Source organism: Astatotilapia calliptera, chromosome 15 (genome assembly GCF_964374335.1).
Source record: "Astatotilapia calliptera chromosome 15, fAstCal68.1, whole genome shotgun sequence".
Lineage (NCBI taxonomy): Eukaryota > Metazoa > Chordata > Actinopteri > Cichliformes > Cichlidae > Astatotilapia > Astatotilapia calliptera.
Genome location: NC_137436.1, coordinates 2,272,009 through 2,287,490, shown reverse-complemented (window position 1 = coordinate 2,287,490; position 15,482 = coordinate 2,272,009). Strand labels below are relative to the sequence as shown.

Below are 15,482 nucleotides of genomic sequence, written 5' to 3'. Positions count from 1 at the left end.
AGGTGCCCAGCACTGTGGACAATGAGTCCATTTCAAATCAGCAGGAGGCCTATTGAAGACAATTATAACCTGGGGGATACAGAGGAGCATTATTCTTCTAAGCCATCTCGGCTACTTTGGCCGGCTGCGTTTCCACTGCAATTTACAGCCCGTCTTTTAACTCTCCGGTTGCATTAACATATGAACCTGTGCATGAAAGGCAAAGTTCATCAGCCCTAATCAATCACAGCGGGCTCAGTCATTAACTAATAAATAATTCCTGAAATACAACGATTACCGCAAACACACAGAAGGAGCGGCTTTCTTCTTCACTGCAATCAATAAAGCACCGCCACAAGTTCAAGTTTACAAGCTGTTTCTTGTAAATAAATAAAAACTCACGGTATATCTAAAAGTCACATATTTAATTTGTTGTCATGCATATTTGCCAACTGACGATGCTTTATTCAGGAGAGAATCAAAAGACACTTCCCATCACAGTTGGTGCATTTACCAGTGAGGCGACGGCGTTAAAGATGCTTTTGCTTAATGGCTCGTGCTAAAAATTTTCCCGGCTTGCTATCAGTGTTTTCAGAGTCAGGAGTTCCTGACTGAGTTTTAAAAGATCTGAAGTCAGCTGGGACAACACTGAATCTCGGGGCACTGTTGGGTGCTTAAAAATCGCTATTAAGAAGTTCAATTATTTTTGGAGCTGCTTTGCAGCTGTTAAGTAAAAAAATACGGCGAGTGGGAGTATTCTAGCATCTCGTGGTGGACTACGGATTACAAGCATAGACTGTATAACTGACCCACTGGTTAGCAGACCTGAGCATTTCTGAAACCAGATACCACATATAACAACAACAGGTAGATCTGATTGTGACACTCACTGGATAATTGAGTGTCAGTCACACAGAACAGCTCATCCTGCTTTGTCCAGCTTTTGACTCGGGGAAAATAATTCACAAAATTTGAATGGTTTATTCAGTAAGATTTAAATAAACCATAAGCCATAAACGTGTTGAGAAAAAAACATTGACAAGGTGACAGAGAACGGGAGCTGAAGGCTGTTTTCTCATAGACTGTTTTGTACTTTAATAACTATGTCCATCTTTTATATACAGTCTGTGATTCCAACATTAATGAAACAAAAGCTCTTTTTTCATCTCTGAGTGGAAATAAGTAGGAGAAAAATAATCTCAGTTCATAAACTAGCATGTTAGTTAACAGTCCTGACATTATGGCAAAATATGCAGAGATATCAAATGAAGCTAGCATGCTATTCAGCTAGCCCTGGCCTGTGCTGTTTTGTAATACCACACTTTACTTCAGCGCCTACCTGTAGCGTACAATCAAGAGGGGCTTATGTTGCCTCAGAGAATTTAGCAGTGTAGAGGTGGAAATATAAAACTTGTATAACTCTACACAAGGGGTGGCTGTAGCTTCTCCTGTAGCTGTCGCCAATCTCAGGGTCAGCTTTGCTATTTTTGCTGCTAGGTTAGCAAGGTCCATAAAATGCTAATTTTCTCAAAACTGGAGCACTCACTTCTTGGAATTTCTGTTGGTTAAAATGACTCTAACTCATACCGTCAGATAATTGTCTGAATTATTATTGTCTGAATTCACTTCAAAGTTCCAGTGTGGTGACTCATATTAGCTCAAGTGGCGCTTACCCAACAGCTACCGGCAACGCTTGCTTGTCGTGGCAACCATCCACCGCGCATTGCAGCCATGCTTATAATACTTAATCACTTTAAGCATTAATAACACTTCAAAAGGCTCCGCCTCTGTACAGTAGTTATGAAGAGGAAATTAAATTAAAGACCAAAAACATATTCTACCCAGGCTCTGAACGTGCTTTTTAACGTTGTTAAGTTCGGCATTTTAACACTGGCGTCTATGGGGAATGCCCCAAGTGGACATTTAGAGGAACTGCAGTGTTTGCCCCTGTGTTGAGTTCATTTCTAAATGTTGCCACCAGCCAAATGCTCCACTGAGGGCAGAGTGGACTAAACAGTAAAACATAATTCTCTCTCGTATACAGATATATTTAGTTTGAAACAAAAATATTTCAATATAGTATCCAGTTACTACAAACCAGATCACGGACCACAGATGTCCACTTTAAGTGGAAATTTCTTAATAAAAAAGTACTCCATTACACAAAGTAGTGATTATATTTGCACCTGTGTCTATGCATCAATGTATTTTGGAAGAAAGTTTTGCTACATGGTAAAATTCAAGGGTTTACAATGAGGATATTGGCTAACAATAAATATAAATAGTGTAACCATATTTAGTTTGACCAGGCAGGAATCAAACTCTTTACAATGGAAGTAGCAGTGCGATCGTCGTCTGTGCACTGCCTTGCTCTGAGCCCAGATATGGGCCATATCTTCACACAGCACAACAGCTGATTTAACTATAATCTGGTACTTTTTTCTCCATTGTTTTTTTCCGCCAGTTTACCTTCGTGCTGTGTCCTCTTTTCACCTATAAAACTTAAGAAGTCAGGACATTTTTTTCCTCACTTTTGCTGATAAGGTGCACTTCTGTAGTGTTTACCTTTCAGAACTAAATGTGCTGTAGCCTCTGCTGTATACTTTGTTCTGACGGTGCATTTCAGACACACACGTGGCTCAAAGCCACAGCTGACCAGAGCGCTTACTGCGTAGCTCTGAGCCTGACCAGTGCAACGAGAAATATTAAAACTGCCATTTTTTTGAGTGTTTATGTTGAATAAATCACGAGATGACATCCAATAAAAACTGTATTCAAACTGCATACTACTCAATTCATTCACACATGAATTATAGATCCATTATGGGCTGTTTTAGCTGTGCTGAGGGAATCAGACAAACAACAGTTGTGCTGAGAGCACTAACCCACTGATCCATCCATACCAATTATCTGTGTCTAGGGTGGAGTCTGAATTCAATATTCAATTTACACAGTTCAATCTCCCATCAGAGCTTCCAGCTGGAAAAACTAAAGGCGTCAAAACGGCCATAACGGACAAAAGCGGCATAAGCCTCGTCTGAGAGCTTCAACTGTCTCCAAAGTGAAAAAGAAGCGGGCTAACTGAACGTCGCACCACAGGGGTGTCCATTGAGAGACAGTGAGAGGTGGAGGGGCGAGAACTCCATTGAGCTCAGCCATGGGGGGTCAATATGTGAATGAACGTTTGCCATGGAGGTGAATTATGAATGAGCAGCTCTCACAGCACTCCTGGAGAGAGCATGTCAGCCCCCCTGTCTCCTTCACTCCATCCTCTCTTGCTTTCTTTCCATTTCTCCTCCTCCTCCTCCCCCTGCTGCTGTCCTAAAATCTCCATCATCCTCTCCTCTCCCCTCCGTCTCTGTCTCATTTCTCGCTACTGGATTAATCTTCTCATCTGCCTCATTCTTGGTCAACTGATCTCCTCCCCTCCCCAAACCTCCTCCACCTCCTGTCTCCAGACCGGGTTGAGAAGGGGGGGGGGGGGGGGGGGTGACGGAGGTAGAGACACGCCGTCTGTCTGAGAGAGACGATAAAACCCTCGTCCTACTGAATTTGCGCAAATTCAGTAGGACGCACACACGCACACGCACCCGTGCACACACACAGTGGCACATAAGATAATGCAAAGGCAAACATTCCTGCATGTGAAAAAGCAGATGCATGCATTAAGTGTAAGGCTTTCAGACACACACACACTTCTCCCAGCTGTTCTCCTGGCCACAGAGCTTGTGTGTGTGTGTGTGTGTGTGTGTATTCGCGTGTGTGTAATCCAATGTGCTGCTGCTCAGCCTGTGCCATGCTCTCTCCTCTGTTGCTGTGCGTCTGATCAGATCTGCCTCCGTCAACCTGTTTGCCGTCTATGGCTCACAGACACACACACACACTTTTTCTCTCCCTCTCTATTTCACACACAGACACACACACACGTTTCAGAAGCTGTTACTACTTATCAAGCCTCCTTCAAGCTTGGGAAAAACAACATTCATTCAGCCTTGGTTTCGTCGCCGCCAAGTGATGTGTTACCTGCTGCACTCCAAACACCTGAGCGCGCACACACACACACACACACACAGTGAAAGAAAGGGGAAAACGGACTTAAAGAGAGTGTTTTGCCCCTATTTTTCTCTCCTTCAGCCTAAAGTAGCCTACCAGGAAAAAGAAAAAGTGCGTTTGTGTTGGAATGAGATCACACTGTTCCCTTAAAAAGTATCCACTCCTTTTGATCCCTTCACTCCAGTTTACAGCGGTCACTTCAGCTCACTTTGGCCCCTTTTTTAGCTTGTGGAAAACAACCTTCATAACTCTCTCTTTCTCTCTCTCTCTCTCTCTCACACACACACACACACACACCTGTATACTTACATACTTACAGTGACACACACACACACATGCACACGCACCTCCACAGCACTTCCCTTTAAGTGCAGAGCCGTGCAGCACATGTCATCATCACACACACACACACTCACACACACCTCTGCCAGACCTGCATTAATGCCACAAAAAGCCCAGTAAAGTCACCTTAGGATCCTTCTGTGTTCCAGACGAGCCCCTTCTTCACACTCTTCCTCTCCTCTTTTAGACTTCTCTCTCCTCCTCTCCTCCTTTCCTTCCGTCCTTCCTACCGTGCTATCCGTCAGTCCTTCTTCTCCCTCTCTCCCTCTTTCACTCTTCGTTTCGGTACTCGGTCAGTTCCCAGCGTTTTTCCCGAGCCCCTCCATATCCGCCCAGCCAGTCGTTTCTAACCGCCGAGCAAGCGTACCTACACACACACACACGCACACACACAAGCCGCTTCTGCGTTCCTATGGTCTCTCTCGCTCTCTCCCTCTGTTTATTCCTCTCTGAGCTCGCGCTCTCCCTCTCTCTCTACTGTCGGAGAAGAGCTCGGTGAGCGTGTGTATGCGCAAGTTTGTGTACGTGTGCGCGCGCGTGGATGTGTGTGTTCCTGTGCTGTGCCTGCTTTGCCCCGCCAGCAGCAGCAAGCAGCAGAGGACTTCCCCCGGTGCCCGCCCTGGGTCCTAGAGAGAGCCCTGTTCCCTGAAAGAATGCCATTGTGTACGGAAGACATGTCCAAAGATCGTCTATAATCTTAACAAGACGATTCATTCACCAGTTTTTTACCACACACACACACACACACACACACACACACACACACACACACACACACACACACACACACATATGTAGCAAAAAAATGCAGTAAAAAAAGGTAATATGATAATATTAAAGTATAATGATTATCATATTACCTTTGATTTAATAATAAATCTTCTAAATCTTCAGTAAGATGCATTTTGAACACACAAACATTACTAAATTAAGGAACTAATATATCTATCTATATAGATATAGATTTATAGATATATATCCTTGTGACATAGATACAAATAATTAAGTATTAGAACATAAGAAGGCTATTCAACAAAAGGTTCGTTTAGCCATTATGACATCCAAAGCTAAAATGTGGGATTTTATTTATTTATTTATTTATTTATTTATCTTTAAGCCAGTAAGTTGTTTTGATTCTGTACCCAAGTGGTCGCTATGGCAACAGCAGGGCAGAGAGGCAGATGCAGGGAGTCATGCAAGGGAGTAGAAGCTGTTATAGATGGCGGATGGAGGGGCATTCTGTCCTTTTGCACATCAACTAGACTGAGCTCCGTTGGACGCATTTGCCCGGGTCATAAATCACATTTTCATTTGCTCATGTCAAGTAGCCTTAACACCGCTTCCTTTACCTTCTCTGTCTCTCTCTCACGCACACAGGCACACGCACACACGGGGTTCACTCGGGTCTACTTAGAAAAACTTGACTGCGTCGCCGTGTGAGGCAGAAGTACAGCACCTTTATTAAAATATGGCGTACGCCTTTCTTTCCTAACAGAGTGAGTCATCTTCTTGAACTCGTTTAATCTCCCGTGCAGCTACCGTCTTCCTCATCTCCCTCCCCCTCCCTCCTCTCCTTTCCCCATCCTGCCTCAGAGCGTCATCAGGTTACCATAGCAACGGCCCGCCTATGGGAGACAGAGATCAGATCATTATGGACCATGGGATCCAGAAACTGAAGGACATGATTTTTTTTTTTTTTTCCTGTGAACACAGGAAGCAGGAACCCTTAACAGGAAGGCTTGAACACCTTAGTTAAACAGCCAGAGTAGTGAGAACTTTGAGCAGGTTTTTTGACGGGCAAAAAGCAGCTTTGATAATCCATTTAAACCCTTCAATAACATAAGTAATGCGTGCCTACCACTCCTGCACGTTGCTAAAAATAGAGTAAACTTCATTAGATATGCAAAATAGGGTGCTTTGAGATGTAAACACGTAGCCTCCAGAAACAGTTCACCAGAACTTGCTTGCCACACTTCTGAATTAATGAATCTGACAGACGTGGCAGTGATCAGCCCACTGAGAGCCCACAGCAAGGAAATCCAAATGTGCTCTCTTTTTATATATATGGGCGGGGAAATGGAAGCGGGCAAAGTGCGGTGCTTCAAGTTGAGCTCAAAACGCACCAAGGAAACTGTTATGTTTAATAAAGATCAAAGACGAGTGTTGGGAGAATGAAGTGTGTTTACAGGCCCTCATATCCAGGCTGCTTCGCCGTGCCCCTATTATTAGAGGGAGGCCGTGTGTGTGTACGTGTTTGCATGTGTGCTTGTATTGCAAGCCTAGGGGGCTGCATTAAGCTGAAGCGACAGAGGGGGATCTTTAAGATGTCTTCCAAAGTTTGCTATTGAGGGAGATCTTATCTCTGAGCCCCACAAACAGCCTGGGAGAGGAGAGACGAGCCGAGGCTTAAGACAGTGAAGGAAAAACAGAGTCCAGGTAGCAGCACAGCTAAACAAGATATGTGTGATGATTTTACTCGTCAGCTACTGGTTATCTTGTAAGTTTTAAGACTGAAACTGGGATCAAGTCATTCACTGCCGTAAAAATACACACCAATAGAGCATTTATTACAGGTTTACTATAGTCACTAATGATGCAGTCAACTACGTCAGTTATTGATCACACAGATATAACCCGGGTGATTAAATCAGTCAGGTTACTACTTTGATCCAGCACCAGAGGACCAAGTGTGTTTGGCATGTAGAGTGATGGGTAATTTCAGCAAAGAGTCCGTTCAGTTCAGAATTCGGATTAAAATCAGCAGGAATTTATTTAATAATTGAAATGCTGAATTGTTCTTGTTCTGCCCCTGTCATCAAACAGCCAATCAGCAATAGGATGGAAAAAAGAAGCATTGTTGTCCCACTGCATTTGGACAGCTAAAGTTCCCCAGTGTTTATTGGCACACAAATTTTTAATCTCCAAGTCTGTGGTTATCATAATGAGTAAGTAGACAAGTGTAGTCATTGTATTTCTTGGCTAGTCTTAGCCACAATGTGAATTAGCCTGGCACTGGCTCCAGGCTCTGGTGGGTTAAGCCAGACAGGAAGATCATGTCAACACATTAAGAAAAAGCCTTAGTGTTATGAAAATGTGCCCACATGAAAAACTAACTTGCGGTGAAGAAAAAGATTCTTACAACCTATTTTGCCACACAAAGCATATTTTATCAAATACAGCAGGGTTTGAAAAACTAGGCAGCAACCTCTGGGGCTAAAGAACGGACTGTACTGGACTCATTTATAGGTATAAGCATTTCAAACTGCCAATAAAAATAAAGAAATATAAAAGAGTCAGGAGAAACACCCTTCAATCATGTCGTGAGTGTTGATGTTGCACAGTTTGTCCACCAGAGGGCAAATTCTGTGCCGGCAGCACACGTTTGGGATGCAAAAAACAACAACCAGCTGATCTGGTTTTTATGTCCATGTGCTCTCTAAAATAACTAAACTGCTATATGCCCTGTTGGAAGTTCCATGAATAGCCACTCGAGGCTAGCTCCAAACTTGGACAGTTTAATAGATCGATGTCACCCACTGGTTAGTAAAGTCCTATTATGAAGCTCCAGTTGAATGTTTTCGCTGTTGTCATTTTGTTGTGATGGCCTAGACCAGATCTGTTTGTGAAACCACGTTCTCATTGGCGAATTACTTCTTAGAATGACTATAATTTATAAAACTGACTTAATTTTTTAATCAATATAAGCAGAAATGAATGACTGAGGCCATAATCTCATCAGGAAACTGTTTACAGAGTTCAGAGCCAATGAAGGACTTCCTGCAGACTTCTGCAGGACTGGAAGTCGTTTTGGTCTCCATTAGATGAATGCTGAGTTAAGATACTTCTACGTTACCTTCAAACCTGGAAGCTTGGTCTTTGATAGTGTTTGTGTCTTCAAAAGAGGACTACTATTTAACTCAATACTGGATGCAATTTTAGTATTTTATTTGTATATTATTATTAGAAATGGTAGCAGAGGTTCTTTGTTTTAGCAGTCCTGTCCACAGTGGGACTGGAACATTTAATTAAGTGGTTATAAATGTCTGTCATTATTGACAGTTCATTTAAATTACATTTCAGTGATCCATTTCATTTGCCGCTTAACACATATACAGCCGAACTGCAACAGAACAGCACGATAGGGAAGGAGAAATGGAGAGAGTCTGTTAAAGAAACCCAAGCTGCTGCTACAGACAAACATATTATTTTATGATCACAACATTGTCAGATAAAATTAACTAAACTGCAGGTGTTGCCAATCCACAGACTGCATTTACGCTAGGCTGACACCTAATCATGCAAGCCAGACTTCCTCCAGATGTGCCACAGTACAAATTATGGTATTTCGGTTTACTGTGTATGCATTGATGCCCTCTATTAATATGTGTGTCCTTTAACCACAAAAATACATGTTTACTTATTTATGTGTTGTGTTTCAAAGCAGCTCCATCTTGGGTCAGCATGCTGACAACCAGTTAATTACATATTGTGACTGTGGCATCACTCATGATGATTTAAATTATGCTCAACTAAACACTTCTAATCACAAACTACATTGCTGCATCCACCTGAAACCCAAATAAATCTCCAATATCTTTGTGGATAGCGAGAACATGACAAACTGCTTGCATTATTGGGTTCTACTTTGTTTAACAATGCCAGCGCCCCCAAAACTCCAAGAGCTAATTAGTTTTTAGTTGTACCAGTAATTCCCAGCTGGTCTTTACTAGCTGAAACAAGTAGAGCCTGACTGGTTTATCTGTGAGCTGATATTATCAGCAGATATTAGCTATTTGCCCGTGTCATGATATCAGCATGTATAACTGCCAATGAATGAATGAATTGACAAGGGAAACACCCTTCAACCATTTTACAAGTTTTGATGTTGCATAGTTCGACCACCAGAGGGCAACACACATGTTTGGGCAGCCCGTTCTCACTCCCGACGCGTAACACACTGACGATTTGTCACATCCTGAGGCGTTCCATGGGAATAACTAACAGAAACAAAACAGAAAGAGATGCAGGGAGGCACGACAGACGGAGAGACGCAGACGAACCAGCAACGAGGACGAGGTAACACACACTATAAATACACACACCAGGAATCAAGGGATGGGAAACAGGAGGGGACCACACCTGGAAGACATCACAGCTGACGAGGCAGGGAAACATAAACAGAACGCACTGACATCAGACAGGGACCTTCAAAGTAAAACAGGAACACATACACGCAAAGACACAGACTAAGAAACGCGAACTAAACACGGAGACTAAAGGGGACACACAGGCAGGGATGACACCAACCAGAGGGAACACAACTAAACCCTGGGAAACCAAAACACAACAGTCATAATACATAAAACTATCAAAAGTAAAAGTACAACAATCAAAAACACTGACCCAGGACCATGACACCGTCTGCGTTCCTATGCTACGCGCCGAATTGTGGATGAAATCGAATAGAATGACGCTCCCGCGATAACACACGTTCCAGCCGTGTATTCCAGCCCTGACCCTGATTTTGTCCCTAACCGTAACCGCCACCTTAAATGTGTTAGATAGTGTTTTCCAAAGCGATTTAAGTAAAATAAACGCACATGTGTAGACTGATTCCTCATTTTTCCGAACTCGTAACATAAAGACATGTTGGGTGGCCGAAAGCGCAATATACCGACGATTTGTCACCTAGCGTAAAATGTTACGCTTTGGGAGTGAGAACGTGTTGGTTTGGGACGCCACGAGCAACAACCATCTGTTACCATAAGCGAGTAAAGCAAATAAGTAAAACAACTACACTGAATAAATGTTTCTTGTGCCTGAAAAAAAAAAGTCCTTTATTGGTCCATACAATAAACTGCAGGGAAAATTCTTATGGGGTCAAGAGTTTGAAATCAGTGCTAATTTTAACAGGATGCAACTGGGTAAAATGCAACTAAACCATAAAACACAACACACAAAAATGACTGGATTCAAGTAGTCTATAATTATTAACATAATATGTATGTTTGTTGGTTTTTGCTTATTTTAGGGTAACGTTTATCTAGTAGTTTGCTGTCTGAAATAAACTGGGAGTGCAACATAGTATATTTTTTAATTCCTCTGATTTCCTGTAGACGTATTTTCTCGTGATGTCAGGGTTGATTGGTGCTTATTTCCATGATTTCAGGCTTCTCTTGGTAACCCTGCATTTAATGTCACAACGCTGTGAACTGCAGCTAATTCCCCTATAGGCAAAGGCTGCACAAATTTGGACTTACAGAAAAGTGTGCATGAAAGGCTCAAAACGTCTGTGAGAGAGCCCCTCGTGCACTTGACAATTTCACAGTGGGACAGCCTTAAGTCCTCATGGTCTTAGCAGGAGTGCTCCTCAAAGTCTGCGAGTCCATGAGTGTGGAGATTGGGCCTAAGAGTTAAAGAAGATTTGTGGTTTTTAAGCGAAATCCAGCTACTTTTGAAGTGTTGCCACAGGTTACTTTTTTTGTCTGCTCGATGGGTAGAGCTGTTTTGCATACATATACATAAGCTGTAACTCATCACATTAGACTATTTTAGGACCAAGGTGAAAGTCTATACACGCATTGTCTGCTCTGGGACTGCAGACTGGAACGTAGCTGTGCACGGTCCCTGACAAATAAAGATTTGAACCGAGCTAAAGAGCTGTTTAGGGAATCTTGCATTTTTAGTGTTGCTTTGTTGATATTACAAGACATCTGGGATCCTGTCGGGCTTTAAAATCTGCATATATGGCTGGACAGAGACCGGTTTTGATAGCTCACTGCGGTGGTTTGGTCACAAAGACCTGGCAACCCTGCATTTCCACAGATGCCTCTTTTTGTTGTTGTTGTTGTAGTTTGACAAGAATTTCCTGTGTTCTTCAATTATATTTGCTTTCCTTATCTGCTTGTTCACATTATATACTTCCGAAATTATGAGATGACTTTAATATAATGACTCAGTTCTAGTAACTCACTGCGCTATTGTTAACACGCATTCAGACACACACGCAAGCTCGCAGACGCTGAGCAGCCTAGGAGCTATCCATCCATTCATGATACTTCATTCTTTAAATGGGGCTGCCATCTTTGCCTGTCTACCCAGAGGCTTTGGCCGGGCGGAGGGGTGGGTCAGCAATCATGTGGGTGACAGGAAACAGGCAGGCGTATTGGCTGTCAAATAGCCTCTTTATTTCCTCTCTCTGTGCTGCCTCTCCATGTGTGTTTCTCTGCTTTTCATCGTCTCTCTTTCTCCCCCCTCCTCCTCATCCCGTCTCTCCCTCAAGTCTGACAAGGAAAAGATTTTCTCTAAGTTCACAGAGGAAAAAAGAAGTGAGAGGGAGGTGTAAGAGTCTCCCCGTCTCCTTTTAACATTCCCTGTCTCTGTAGCCCTCTCGCACACATTCACGCGCGCACACTCCCAGCCTCACACGTCTGAAAGACAGCTAGCAGTGATTTGTCATTGTAACACTTTAGTGGACTGTGTTTCCAAATCATCCCGTACACTTTTTTCTTTCTTTTTTTTGCAGACATGCAGACACGTAACATTCCTCAGAAGACAGGTCGGGTTGAGAGAAGGAGAGAGAGAGTGAGAGAGACACGAAGTTGCATACTCTCTCTTTCCAAATGCAGCCGAGCGCTCCGCACGGATCGATAGTAATCCTCGGTGGGAGCCGTTTATTTTGGAATGTGTGTGAGGCCCAGCGGGTGACAGAATCCACATTCGCACTCACACATGCGTGCCACGTTATAAATCTCGCTGCAGCTGGAGTGGGCGCTCGCACACGTAAGCACAACACGGCGCGCACTGGTGCAGACAAACTGGCACGCCGACTTACACACAGCGACAAGTACACACTCAGCACGCTCAGGGCCTGACAAGCAAAGCCTCCCGTTGGGCTGAGCTCTCTCCTCTCCTCCAATAAGTAGAGCTCGCAGAGCTCCAGGCTGAAGGAGGGGACCCAGTGTGTCTCAACGCCGTCCCCTGCCAAACACTCAGTTCTTTGGGAATGGCAGCTCTCAGCAGCTGGCTAGGCCGGACCTCTGTACGCTGGTTGTCCACTCCTGCCAGGAATTTATAATTCTACCATCACAGCGGAACTTTTTCCCCTTCTTACAAATATTTAGACATGTGACAAATTAAAGGAAAATGGACTAGAAGGCGTTTTAATGTGCTGTGCTACCGTGCTCCTCCAGAACAGCTTTAGTGCAGTTTGGCATTTGAATCTCTGGTCTCTGAAACTCTGGCGGATCACCATTCTACCAAAATATGTTGGTGTGTTGAAAATAATGATGGAAAGCACTACAATAAGCTTTATTTATTGTCCTGTGCTGAATCTAACTTGGCACTTGCTCCACTCTGATGCCCATGTGTTGAGTTTATTTGAAACCGTGGAGACTGGAAGTAAACTTGTTGCTTCTATAGAAACTTACAGAAATTACAGAATCCTGGAATTTGTCTTATAGATACAATAAAGGCAATGAAAGACCATCCAGCACAGGCATGATCTTTGGACAAATCGTTACTCAAGCCAACCAATCACAGCAGCTTCGACAAAGTGTGGATTTACTGCACAGATAAAGCTTTAGACACAGGAACATGACCGTGTTACAACCACAGCACTTCTCAGCATGTTTTGCTACTCGCCAGCCATCTTATTAACACCCTGGAGCAGTTTTTGAAGTTAATAAGCTCAGTCCCGATTGATGATCACTGTCTGTGGCTTCTCCTACCAGAACTATCGATGCTAATTCATGTTATGGATGCTGGCTACAGTGGTAATGGGTCTATCTGTCTACCGCCACACAGATGAGCTAAGTGGAGCTTCAAGTTCCATTAAGTGACTTTTAATGCCTTTGGTTTAACATATATATATAATTATCAGGCTTAACAAATGCGTTTATAGTCTTCTGTAGGTTTTTAATTTCATTGAGATCTATTTCCTACGAGTGCTGTAACATGTGATTTACATTGTTTTGACACTACTCAAACTATTTGGTGACCCTTTGAGTGGGGGCATTTTCACCCTGGAACTGATGCTGAGGGTTGATCATCTATTCTTTCTTTTGACATTTAGAATCAAAAATCAAGACGGGACAAGAAGGAGACAGTGCAGGGATAACAACACAAAGAAAATGACCTGGAGTGGGCCTCAACCCAGGCCCTTGGAGCAGCCATAGGTGCCTAAGCTGTACAAATAGGTGTACAGCTTAGGAATAAATTGAATTATTAGTCCATTAGCACACAGAGAATCATATTGGCTAATAACTCAGACACATTAGAGTAAAAATATGAATTTGAATTGCTTTTGGAGAGCGATTGCAGCAGCAGCAGCTACTGGTTCCCCAGAAGTTGATGGTGCAACACCCTCAACCTCGGGGTACCTGCTTTAAGTTGCAAGGTTTTTGCACAGGTCACCACATACAAGGTTTGTAACAGTCTGAGTCTGTGGCGATGAGCCAAACTCATCTGCGACTTGTCTCTTTGTGGTATGGGACTCAGCTCAAATGGCTGCCAACTGGTTATATTCTGTTTCTACTCCTATGAAAAAGGTTGCCGAGTGCCTATTTTATTTTGCATTAAATCCAGGACCAGGTCCAAGGACCACTCACAACATTTGCAAGCAATGTTTCAAAGGCCACAAGTTTGCAAATTTGTGGTTGCAACATTATTGGTTTAGCTGCGGTTTCCAAACACTGTTAGTGTTACTCTTGCATAACATGGAGGTAAAACCATAGGTGTACATAAAAGTTAGACCTAGCCATTATGATGTCACCCCTTAGTTTGTAAAGGTTAAGTGTGATGGTTGGGGGTTGGGGGTTGTTTTACCCAGAAGTGACCACAGACTTCATAGACTGAGAGCTTCTTTTTTAATCAGAAATGGACTTAAATGTTCCAAAAAGCACCAAAAGCCCAAATACAGTCAAGGTTTCCAGTTTAGTGACTTGAGTCAGTGGAAGCGAGGCCTAGCGGTTAGCTAGCATCTATAACCTGTATCTCCATCCACCTGGCATTCAAAGTGGACAGGTGGTGCCCCAGGTAATGCATTCTTTTAGGCTACTCAATGAAATTTACCTCAGTCACTACATGTCCCTGCTTGTCTGGATATTTCTCAGAAGCTTTGTGGCTTTACATTCAACCACAATTTTTAAAAAATGTTTTAAAAATGACTGGAGGGTGTGCTTCAACGAAAGGGGGGGTTAAACTCCTCAGCCTCCCCATAAAGGTGTATGCTAGGGTGCTGGAGAGGAGAGTCCGTGCGTTAGTTGAACTTCGGATACAAGAAAAACAATACGGTTTTCACCCTGGTTGCGGAACACTCGACCAGTTCTTTACCCTCTCGGGGATACTTGAGGATGCATGGGAGTTTACATGTGCTTTGTGGACTTGGAGAAGACATTTGACCATGTTCCTCGGGGTGTGCTGTGGGACGTGCCTCGGGAATATGCCGCTGCAATGATGTGGGTGCTGCACTGGTCCATCGCGGTGAAGAGAGAGCTGAGCTGAAAAGTAGAGCTCTCATTTACTAGTCGAACTACGTCCCTACCCTCACCTATGTTCACAAGATTTGGGTAGTGACAGAAAGACCTGGCCTCCCCCTTTGAGATAGGGTGATGAGCTCCAGAGCCGCTGCTCCTCCACATCGAAAGGAGCCAGCTGAGGTGGTTCAGGCATCTGCCTCCTGGGTTCCTCATGGGGGGTGGTGGGGTGTACCAGGCATGCCCCACTGGGAGGAAACCCAAGGGCAGACCCACTGGAAAGACTATATCTCTTGGCTGGCCTGGGAACGCCTTGGTGTTACTCCGCACAAGCTGGAGGAGGTGGGTGGTGAGAGGGGGTCTGGGCTTAGGGTTAAACCTTCCCTGCTTAGGCTGCTGCCCCTGCGACCCAGCCCCAGATGAGTGGAAGAAAATACAAAGATTGATAAAATATTTCCTTTGATATTATCATCATTTATAATACTATTTGGTTAATTAATAGCTAACATTTTGTTAAGAATAACTGGACCATTTAACTGATGGTTCTAAAGTCTAATTTATAGTCATGCAAATGTGTTCATCTGCATATACGTTTCCATTCAGACGAGGTGGGAGAGGGGTCGTCCAACACTG

At 43.5% G+C, this 15,482-nt stretch overlaps 1 protein-coding gene across 1 annotated transcript in view; it reads right to left on the bottom strand.

The window, feature by feature from the left end:
* Positions 1-4,955, bottom strand: part of ches1 (checkpoint suppressor 1) — an 83,390-nt gene extending 78,435 nt beyond the window's left edge. The window contains exon 1 of the mRNA XM_026143270.2: positions 4,501-4,955. The gene's annotated coding sequence lies outside the window, so the exon portion shown is untranslated. The remainder of the gene's footprint in view (positions 1-4,500) is intronic.
* Positions 4,956-15,482: the final 10,527 nt, after the last annotated feature.